General features: G+C 38.5%; 1 long non-coding RNA gene across 1 annotated transcript in view; it reads right to left on the bottom strand.

The window, feature by feature from the left end:
• Nucleotides 1-839: 839 nt before the first annotated feature.
• LOC134732914 (uncharacterized) overlaps nucleotides 840-9684 on the bottom strand; it is a 42769-nt gene continuing 33924 nt past the window's right edge. Inside the window, exons 2-3 of the long non-coding RNA XR_010116471.1 lie at nucleotides 2486-2713; nucleotides 840-1046 (exon numbers count right to left, since the gene is read on the bottom strand). This is a non-coding gene — a long non-coding RNA (uncharacterized lncRNA). The remainder of the gene's footprint in view (nucleotides 1047-2485; nucleotides 2714-9684) is intronic.

Here is a 9684-nt window from a genome sequence, read left to right as displayed (position 1 = left end):
ACCATTCTTCCTGAGCTGGATTACACCATTATTCCTGTATAATTATTAACAATGTTCTCCTTCACTCTAAAAAATGTCCTAGTGTAGATAATAAATTCTATGGTCCACCTACTGATATGCCACTAAAAAATTTGGTGAGTTCATCATATGCACAGGATTTTGATACTCTCTCCTTACAGGGTGCAGTGAGGCTAGAGTAAGAGTTAGCCTAAAATGCTGGGACCTATAAAGAAAACTTTGAGGATTATTGAGAATGTTGTTAAGTTAATTCCATTGTCAAGCAATAAGTAGTCAAATGATAATTAAGAGAATTATGCAGAAGTTTAGGTAAATTAAGATGTTTCTAGTTAACGAGCTAACAAAATGGAGGTGGGGGTAGTGGGAAGGATTCAAAGCTAAGCCTGTATGTTTTTACAGTATACTTTGAAATGTGTCCATCTAAATACAATATATCTCTTGCATTTGAATTTATGAACTTGTATTAAAAAGTAAATGATTTAGTCTTCTTTTTTTAACTCGAGAGAATTAACATTTATTCAGGTGGGCTGGAGACTGGCATGTTCCATCATGTTACACAGCCTTTGTTCTTTGGAGTTCTGGATTCCAATGTCCTAGTTATCTAGGAGTTACAAGGTGGTTAATAAGATGATTTCTGTGCCAAAAGCGATAATCACCATGCAATTAGATGCTGTGAGCCCTTTAGGGGATCATTCCATTCCTAGTCAACCTCTTTGTTTTCCTGAAAAATCAAACTCTTCTCTGAGAGATCTCAGTCTTGCCTTTTGATTTTATTAGAAGTACACCAAAGAAAAAATAAACATTAGAGAGACTCTCACACGTTGGTTATGGTGCTTTATTTTAATCATGCTTAAAGACAGCTATTAAATGTATAGGACTATAGCAGTTTTCCAAAACTAAATTCCTCTGAGCATGCTGTCCTTCCTTTTTGGTACATGTTGTGGCCCCATCAGGAGGCTTATTTGGTGTCAGAAAGTTATGGATGTTGAAGATCATGACTTTAGTTCCTCAAATAAATACCGATGACCCTGCAAATAAAACAGATGTTCCAAAGGTCTCCCCAGTAATTTTGGTGCAAAGGTCAATCTCCTGGGAAATTTAAGCTGGTGGCTCAGCTGGTTGTCTGGGTGAGTGGTTTTATGGGTCAGATTATTAGTGTTAGCCACAGGTCATCCTCAAAGTCATAAAGACTATGTGGACGGACCAAAATGACAGCTCTTATAAAATGGCCTGTTGACAAAACCAGAGGGAGAAAGACATTTCATTTCCTTTTTTTTGACATCACGACTATTTACAAGATTGTTTCCGTACACCAGAACTTTGATTTCAATGAATAAAGAATTCAGACAATAGTAAACAAACAAAAACACACAACAACATCACAAAATCTTAAAGAAGTTACTGTTGGCTGGGCGCGATGGCTCAGGCCTGTAATCCCAGCACTTTGGGAGGCCGAGGAGGGCGTATCACGAGGTCAGGAGATCAAGACCATCTTGGCTAACACGGTGAAACCCTGTCTCTACTAAAAATACAAAAATTAGTCGGGCGTGGTGGCGGGCGCCTGTAATCCCAGCTACTCAGGAGGCTGAGGCAGGAGAACGGTGTGAACCAGGGAGGTGGAGCTTGCAGTGAGCCAAGATAGCGCCACTGTAGTCCAGCCTGGGTGACAGAGCAAGACTCCGTCTCAAAAAAAAAAAAAAAAAAAAGGTTACTGTTAAGTCCTTCTCCCTCATCAGATGACATCAAGATGGGCACTGATTCTTATCAACTATACTGTTAAAATGCATCTTGACTCTTTCGCTAGAATCCCTACACCATGACTGCAGTTCGTACCCCATCTTTTCTTGTCTAGACTTAGAATAGCTTTCAGCTTTGTCACTGGACTTCACATCTCCCTTTTCCAGTATATCCACTAGCATTTCACAGGAAATATTCTTTGGAAACAAATTTGATCATGCCATTCCCTGTTTAAGCATTTCACAATATGACCAGTACATATTTAAAGCAATCTACCACATATTCATTTTATGTATCACCAAACCAGAAAAAAAGTGCTATCAACTAAGCTATAAAATAATTCTTATCACCTAGACTTTTGCATTTTATACCTGTAATCTCTTTTAGACTTATTTTGTCAGATTTATTATGTATCATTCCTGTGCATGCATAAGATGGAAAATATAAGTTGCAAGTATAGACAATGACAATTACGTCACAACTCCTACTGTAGAACTATCCATTGAAAGATACATTGTAATGGCAGAATTGTAAAAAAGTGAAAAATGTACACCTTAGAATATATAAAATATAGTAAAAGTTTTACCTGTTTCTATCCATCCCCCACAAATTTGACTGTAGGGAGGATAAGGTCTGAATTCCTCAACGTGACATTCAAGGATTTTCATAATGTAGCCCATAACTATATTTTTAACCTAATGTCCTTTCACTTACCCGTGTGTCAACACACCTGCAGTTTCATGTTCATGTGCTTCTTTGCCCGTTTCCTTCTCACCCTGGAGTCCTAGGTATAATGCCTCCTTCTTTGTTTTCTCCATTATCCTCTCCACCCTGACAATATTAGTTTCTCCCTGTAGTTCCTTATAGTATTGTCTTCATTCTGATCTTGTACGGTTTCAAGTCAATGCTCTGTGTTTAGTTGAGTACATATGTTAATGGCTGTGTCTTTTCATGGTACCTGGAACAAAAGAGATGTTTCATAAAAACATTTCAAGAGAATTAAACTAAAATAAAATTGTAACAGACCCATTTAAAAAGTAAAATAGTCAAAAAAATCCCACAAAACATTCTACTATTATCATCATAATCCAAATAAGGCTATTATCTGTTATTTAAAGTGATTAAAAACTTGATTAAAAACATAGCCTTGGCTGGGCGCGGTGGCTCATGCCTGCAATCCTAGCACTTTGGGAGGCCAAAGTGGGTGGATCACGAGGTCAGGAGATCAAGATCATTCTGGCTAGCAAGGTGAAACCCATCTCTACTAAAAATACAAAACTAAGCTGCATGTGGGGGTGCATGCCTGTAATCCCAGCTACTCAGGAGGCTGAGTCAGGAGAATCTGTTGAACCTGGGAGGCAGAGGTTGCAGTGAGCTAAGATCGCACCATTGAACTCCAGCCTGGCGACAGATCTAGACTCCTTCTCAAACAAACAAACAAACAAACAACATAGCCTTTACAGGTGACGATGTTGGTATTTAATATTTTCTCTTTTTCCTCTCAAGAAAACTCACTGGGAGACTGGAGTGATGTTCAAATTTCTAGAGAGGTGACAGTAGTAAGTTCTTGATCTGCCTCCAAGGTTATGGGATTTGTTGGGTGCAAATGTATTAGATTAAATGAGAAACTGGGCTTTCCCTGTGGTTAAAGGCCACACAAGGGGACAAGTAGCCCCTCCATTCCTTATTTCTCCAAGATTTATTTGCTCTAGAATATTTTGTAGCTGTCATATAGCTTGCTATTAAATGGAAAGACTCAATTCTTTTTTTGCTTATTTAATTCCACATTTGATTGTAATCCCAGCTGCTCAGGAGGCTGAGGCAGGATAATTGCTTCAACAGGAGGCAGGGGCTGTGGTGAGCCGAGATCGCACCATTGCCCTTCAGCCTGGGCAACAAGAGTGACACTCCATCTCAAAAAAAATAAATAATTAATAAAAAAATTCTTTAATTAACAGAAACCATTTCTACAATAATTCACTTCCCCTCTCTCTTCGTGCATAAAGAGGATCTTTGTAATCTATGTGATGTTGGCCCTGTTACCATGTGATGTATGCTTTCTGTGCATGGTGGATCTGGGCAAATTCTGCTTTTGTTTTAACCTTTGAAATAACATTTTGTTCCCTTTGATATTTAGAAAAACAAACTGATATCACATAACTGATGTTAGATACAAATAACATTGAACTAAAGTGACCATTTAGACTGTATGAAGCATTTTTTGAGAAAATATGAATTTTTTTTTTTTTTCAGTTGCGGATTTAATAGAGTGAAAACAGAGCTCCCATACAAAGGCAGGGGACCCAAAGGCGTTTGCCATTGCTGGCCCAAATGCCTGGGTTTATATCCCGGTCATTGTCCCTCTCGCTGTGCTCTCAGGCGATAGATGATTGGCTATTTCTTTACCTCCTGTTTTTGTCTAATTAGCATTTTAGTGAGCTCTCTGATTGGTTCAGGTGTGAGCTAAGTTGCAAGCCCCGTGTTTAAAGGTGGACATGGTCACCTTCCCAGCTAGGCTTAGGGATTTTTAGTCGGCCTAGGAAATCCAGGTAGTCTTGTCTCTCAGTCCCCCCCCCTCAACAGGAAAAACTCAAGTGCAGCTGGGGAGGTTGGCTGACTACTGCTCTAACTGCTTCCTGCTGAATTGGGGCATAGTAGGGGTTGTGCAGTTGAGATTTCCTTGGGAGGGGTGCTTTTGATGTAATTAACATCGGAGCATAGGCTAGCAGGCCGGTCCAGGGGTCCACGGTAGATCTTAGTCATGGACTGCATCTGGGGCTCCATTTGAAGAACGATTTGTAGTTTTACAGCTTCGATTCTGGAAGAGACAAACTTAACAAGGAGGTTAAAGATACAGGGATTGAAATGTATGGCCTGCAGTGCAGGGGATTATTTCTTTGGCACACTTCACAGGACCTGACTATCTGCTTGATAGTTTTGAAAGCCCTGGTCTTGTAAATAATGATTTGGCCCTCTGATGGGTGCTATCAATGCCTAAGTGAAAGATTTGGTGAAGGGTTTTAAGTAATTTCCATTGGTTAGCTGCAGGCATAAGTATTTTCCCTTCTTCGGTGGCTAGCCATCCTGAGCGGAGGAAACTGTGTCCTCGTGAGGTTTCCTATTCTATTTTTCCTGCTGAGTACCAGGGCTTGGTTTCCCAGAGGGGATTACCCCATACTAGGGGTCCCTCTATAAGCATTTCTAATGGAGGGTCCTGCCTTGTGGCTCTTTTGACTTCAATATCTGCTTGGCGGTTCCCTTCTATTTCCCTTTCCTTTCCTTTCTGATGACCCCGGCGGTGTAAGACTGCCACCTCTTTAGGTTTCTGTGCAGCCAATAATAATCTCCTAATGGCTTCCTGATATTTGATAGGTGTTCCCTTGGAAGTTAGGAATTTCCTTTCTCTCCATATTGTTGAGTGGGTGTGGAGGACTAGGTAAGCATACTTAGAGTCTGTATATGTATTTACCATTAGAGAAAATATGCTTTTTAATGAAGCAAGTTAAAATATACATGTTATGAATTCAACCACACATCTTTTTGATTTACAGAGAATAATTTGAGGTGTTTCCTGGGAATTTGTACTCATTTATTCATTATTTATAGTGCCAGTTATTGTCTTTTCCAGATACAATTTCTTTCCCAGCAGCACTAGAAACATGTTTTGAATAAATCTTGGCAGAAATAAAGTCAGAAACATTTTAACTCTGTTCAGTCAAAATATAGCTGTATGCTTCATTTGGAAACCAGTGCATAAGAGCAGCTTCATTTTTTTTATATTACTCCTGTGGTTTTATAGTAGTGATTCTTTTTTTTTTTTTTTTTTTTGAGACAGAGTCTCACTCTGTCACCCAGGCTGGAGTGCAATGGTGCAATCTCAGCTTACTGTAACCTCCGCCTCCTGGGTTCAAGTGATTCTCCTGCCTCAGTCTCCTGAGTAGCTGTGATTACAGGTGCCCACCACCACGCCTGACTAATTTTTTGTATTTTTAGTAGAGACAGGGTTTCACTGTGTTGGCCAGGCTGGTCTCAAACTCCTGACCTCGTGATCTGCCCATCTTGGCCTCCCAAAGTGCTGGGATTACAGGTGTGAGCCAGCGCACCCGGCCTGATTCTTTTCTTTTTTTTTTTTTTTGAGATGGAATCTCGCTCTGTCATCAGGCTGGAGTGCAGTGGCACAATCTTGGCTCACTGCAACCTCCCCCTCCCGGGTTCAAGCAATTCTCCTGCCTCAGTCTCCCTAGTAGCTGGAATTACAGGCATGTACCACCATGCCCAGCTAATTTTTGTATTTGTAGTAGAGACAGGGTTTCATCATGTTGGCCAGGCTGGTCTTGAACTCCTGACCTCAGATGATCCACCCACCTTGGCCTCCTGAAGTTCTGGGATTACGGGCGTGAGCCGCTGAACCAGCAGCAGTTCTTTAAAACAATGCTTACACTTAAATTTGAAGCTTAGCTGGCAGATTTTTGGATATGGTCAAGAAGATACAGGAACAATTTAATGAAGTTTTGTAGGCCAGTTACTCTTTCATGTTCACAAAACAGTCAAGTGCCACTAATGGCATTTTGACAAACAATGAATCACTTATACAACTATGGTCCCATAAGATTATGGTGTTTTTACTGTACCTTTCATATGTGTAGATACAATTAGATACACAAATAGTTATCATTGTGTTACAATTGCCTGGAGTATTCAGTACAGTAACATGCTGTATAGGTTTATAGATAAGGGGCAATATAGCCATATAGCCATATAGCCTAGGTGTGTCACAGGCTATATCATCTAGGTTTGTGTAAGTATACTCTATGATGTTTGTACATCAACAAAATCACCTAATACATTTATCAGAATGTATCCTTGTTCTTAAGTGATTCATGACTATGGTTATTCTTGACTCATCCTACTCTTAAGCCTTTTAACTGAAATACATTTATATTTTCTTATTCAAAGTAGAAAGATCTAAGAATTGAATGTTCATTATATAATTATTTCAGAGATTTTTTTCAAAATAATATTTGAAAATACTATGTATTGAGTCAAAATCTTGTTAAGATAAAAAATAAATGCTGGATCATCGACTGTAATTATCTCAAGGGTAATTAGTGACATAGCTGAATTTAGAACTTTAATGTAGGAAACTACAGCTTATTTATCCCTGTGCTGTATGATGCTAAAATCAGAAAACCCCTGGAAAGTTACTATCCCCACTAAATTGTCTATATGACGTTGGCCCTGCTAAAAGATGATGGAATGTTCTCTGTGCATGGTGGTTCTGGGCCAATCTGATTAGACACAAGTAACAGCCATCACCCAGTTCTGTTTCGGGAAAAGATCAAGATTGCTTCTTTAAGAAAATATCGTCTTTTAACAATTGTTTAAATAAACAGACTACTTTTCAAGTACACTTCTGATTTACTTTTCATTCAGGTAATCTTAGATATATTTCCAGTTGCTGTGGCATATTAGATAGTTGCTTCTTTCCTAGCTCCATATATAATTGTTGAATTTGTTGCATGGACACATTTTAGTTTCCTTTGTAGCCTCCCAAGTACCTTACTTGGGCCTTTGCATACGATAGTGGATGGTCGAATTAAGCTGGCATGGGATTCATTCTTTCTCTCTCTTTTCTTCTTTTCCATTTTCCTTTCTTGTTCTTCTCCTTGTCTTTTTATATCTCATTTTTCACCTTCTCATTCCTTATTGGAAATAATAAATCATTTTCCCAAAGCCATTTTGCCAATCACCCTAAAATTTATTTTCTGTAGTTTTCCCAGCAGTTTGACAGGTTCAGTACATGTCATGTTGAGCAATTTTTAAGAAAATGTCAGTTATCCCTTATAAAGCTCAGCCTTTTAGAGTTAAGATTTTGATCCAGGAAATGTATTAGTATTATTGATAGAAACCAGTTTTCATGGCCAATTTTAGGTCATTTGGCTATTCATGCCATCAGATAAGTAAATATTTCTACTGACCAGGCCAGTCACATCTGTTCTCCCTCTGTGCATCCAGAGGTCCAGCAAGGAGAATGTAGAAAACGATTTTCTTCTTAGCTTGTAGAGAGATTGGAGTAGGCATTATCCCACATCACATAGCACTGACTAATGATAACTTGAACTGCTGGATACATTCTACTTTCATTCCTAGATAGGTTTAGAGACAGATGACTTATGGAAATCTCACAAAAGGAAAACGGGTTTGTATGTGTATAGACTTGTTGTCAAAATACGAAAGGATTCCATAAATTGTTATGGATTGAGTGACTCGAACGAGGATTTAAAAGGCATGTTCACCAGACAGTTTAGAAGAAATATCAACGTTTTTGAACTTCACTGTCAATACTGATTGATTTATTGTTTGCAGAGTTTTTTTTTTTTTTTTTGTCAGCTAAGGCCTCGAAGACTCTTCAAACAATAACCTTTTTTGTGTTCATGGTGCTTTATAGTTTATACATCATATCCCCACTTTCTTGTTTAATTATCATGAAAACTATATAAATAGAGGTGCCATTCTTACATAAATAACATACAGATATGAGATTGATGTGTTTTACTAAAAATTCCCTGGGAATTTTGGCTTTGGTATTATAGGACCTTAAGAATTTTGGAGTCAGCTGGGCATGGTGGCTCACAACTGTAATGTCAGCACTTTGGGAGGCTGAGGCAGGCAGATCACTTCAGATCAGGAGTTCGAGATCAGCCTGGCCAACATGGTAAACTCCGTCTCTACTAAAAATACAAAAATTAGCCAGATGTGTTAGCGTGCACTTATAATCCCAGCTACTTGGGTGGCTGAGGCAGGAGAATCACTTGAATCCACAGGGCAGAGGTTGCAGTGAGCCGAGATTGCACCACTGTACTCCAGCCTGGGAGATAGAGCAAGCCTGTCTCCAAAAAATAAAAATAAAAATAAAAATTTGGAGTCACTGTGAGATATACATACATAATATACCTACTTTATATATATATGTGCATATATATATATGTTTGTGTGTATATATATATATATATATATATATATATATATATTCTCACACATTTATCATCAAATAGGCATATTTGAGGTTTGTTCTCCCCAACCAGGTAAGGTAATATAGTGGGAAAAGTATGGATTTGGAGTTTTAAATCCTGATTCTATCAGCAGTATTGTCTTGCATTAGTTACTAATCTCCCTGCATCTCATTTTCTCATCTAATAATAATAATAACAATTATTCTACTCTTAGGAGTACATTATGTAATGTAGATAATGTGCCTGAGATGGAATAACCATCAGAAGAGTCCATTTCCTACCCGGATTATTTTGTACAAATGCATCTGGATGATCTTTCCCAATCTCTTCATTAATGAATGGCACCTTTTGAGAGACAACCAGTTAATGTTGCTCTCTGTGGCCTTTGGGAAAGAGAAAAGTAACTGGCTTATGCCAAAATTAAACCTGGAACTCTAACCTAACGAGCAAACAGCAAAGAAGGCAGATCAATTGCAGACGTGAGGTGATTCATCATTTAGACCCTGGAGGTGTGCCTTGGGACTCAACTATCTCCCTCATATCTCTGAGACACCAGCGTGAGCTTGGACCCCTCTAAACATTCAGATCTATTCCTATTCCAGCATAATTGTGTCTCAGTTCACTCAGTGCAAAGGCGAGAAACTTAAGCTGTTAAACAATTTGAACAACTATGGAACACACTAGATTCTATCTTGAGTTTTGTCTTGCTGATTAAAAACTCATACTGAAAGAGAAGTTTGATTGTAGAAAGAACTGACATGAATTCTTTGGAAGAAAGTTTAATAGAAAAAATTCTCTGTCTAATTTATTGATGGCTGTGAGGAATTGTGGGTGAGATTTTAGCCATCAGTGGACATATAACAGGTATTACTGAGTGATGAGATCGTGAGTGATTTTTTAAAATCTTCACTTCTTT

Source organism: Symphalangus syndactylus, chromosome 17, assembly GCF_028878055.3.
Source record: "Symphalangus syndactylus isolate Jambi chromosome 17, NHGRI_mSymSyn1-v2.1_pri, whole genome shotgun sequence".
Lineage (NCBI taxonomy): Eukaryota > Metazoa > Chordata > Mammalia > Primates > Hylobatidae > Symphalangus > Symphalangus syndactylus.
Note: the sequence above shows the minus strand (reverse complement) of the source record. Positions and strands in the feature narration are given on the sequence as shown.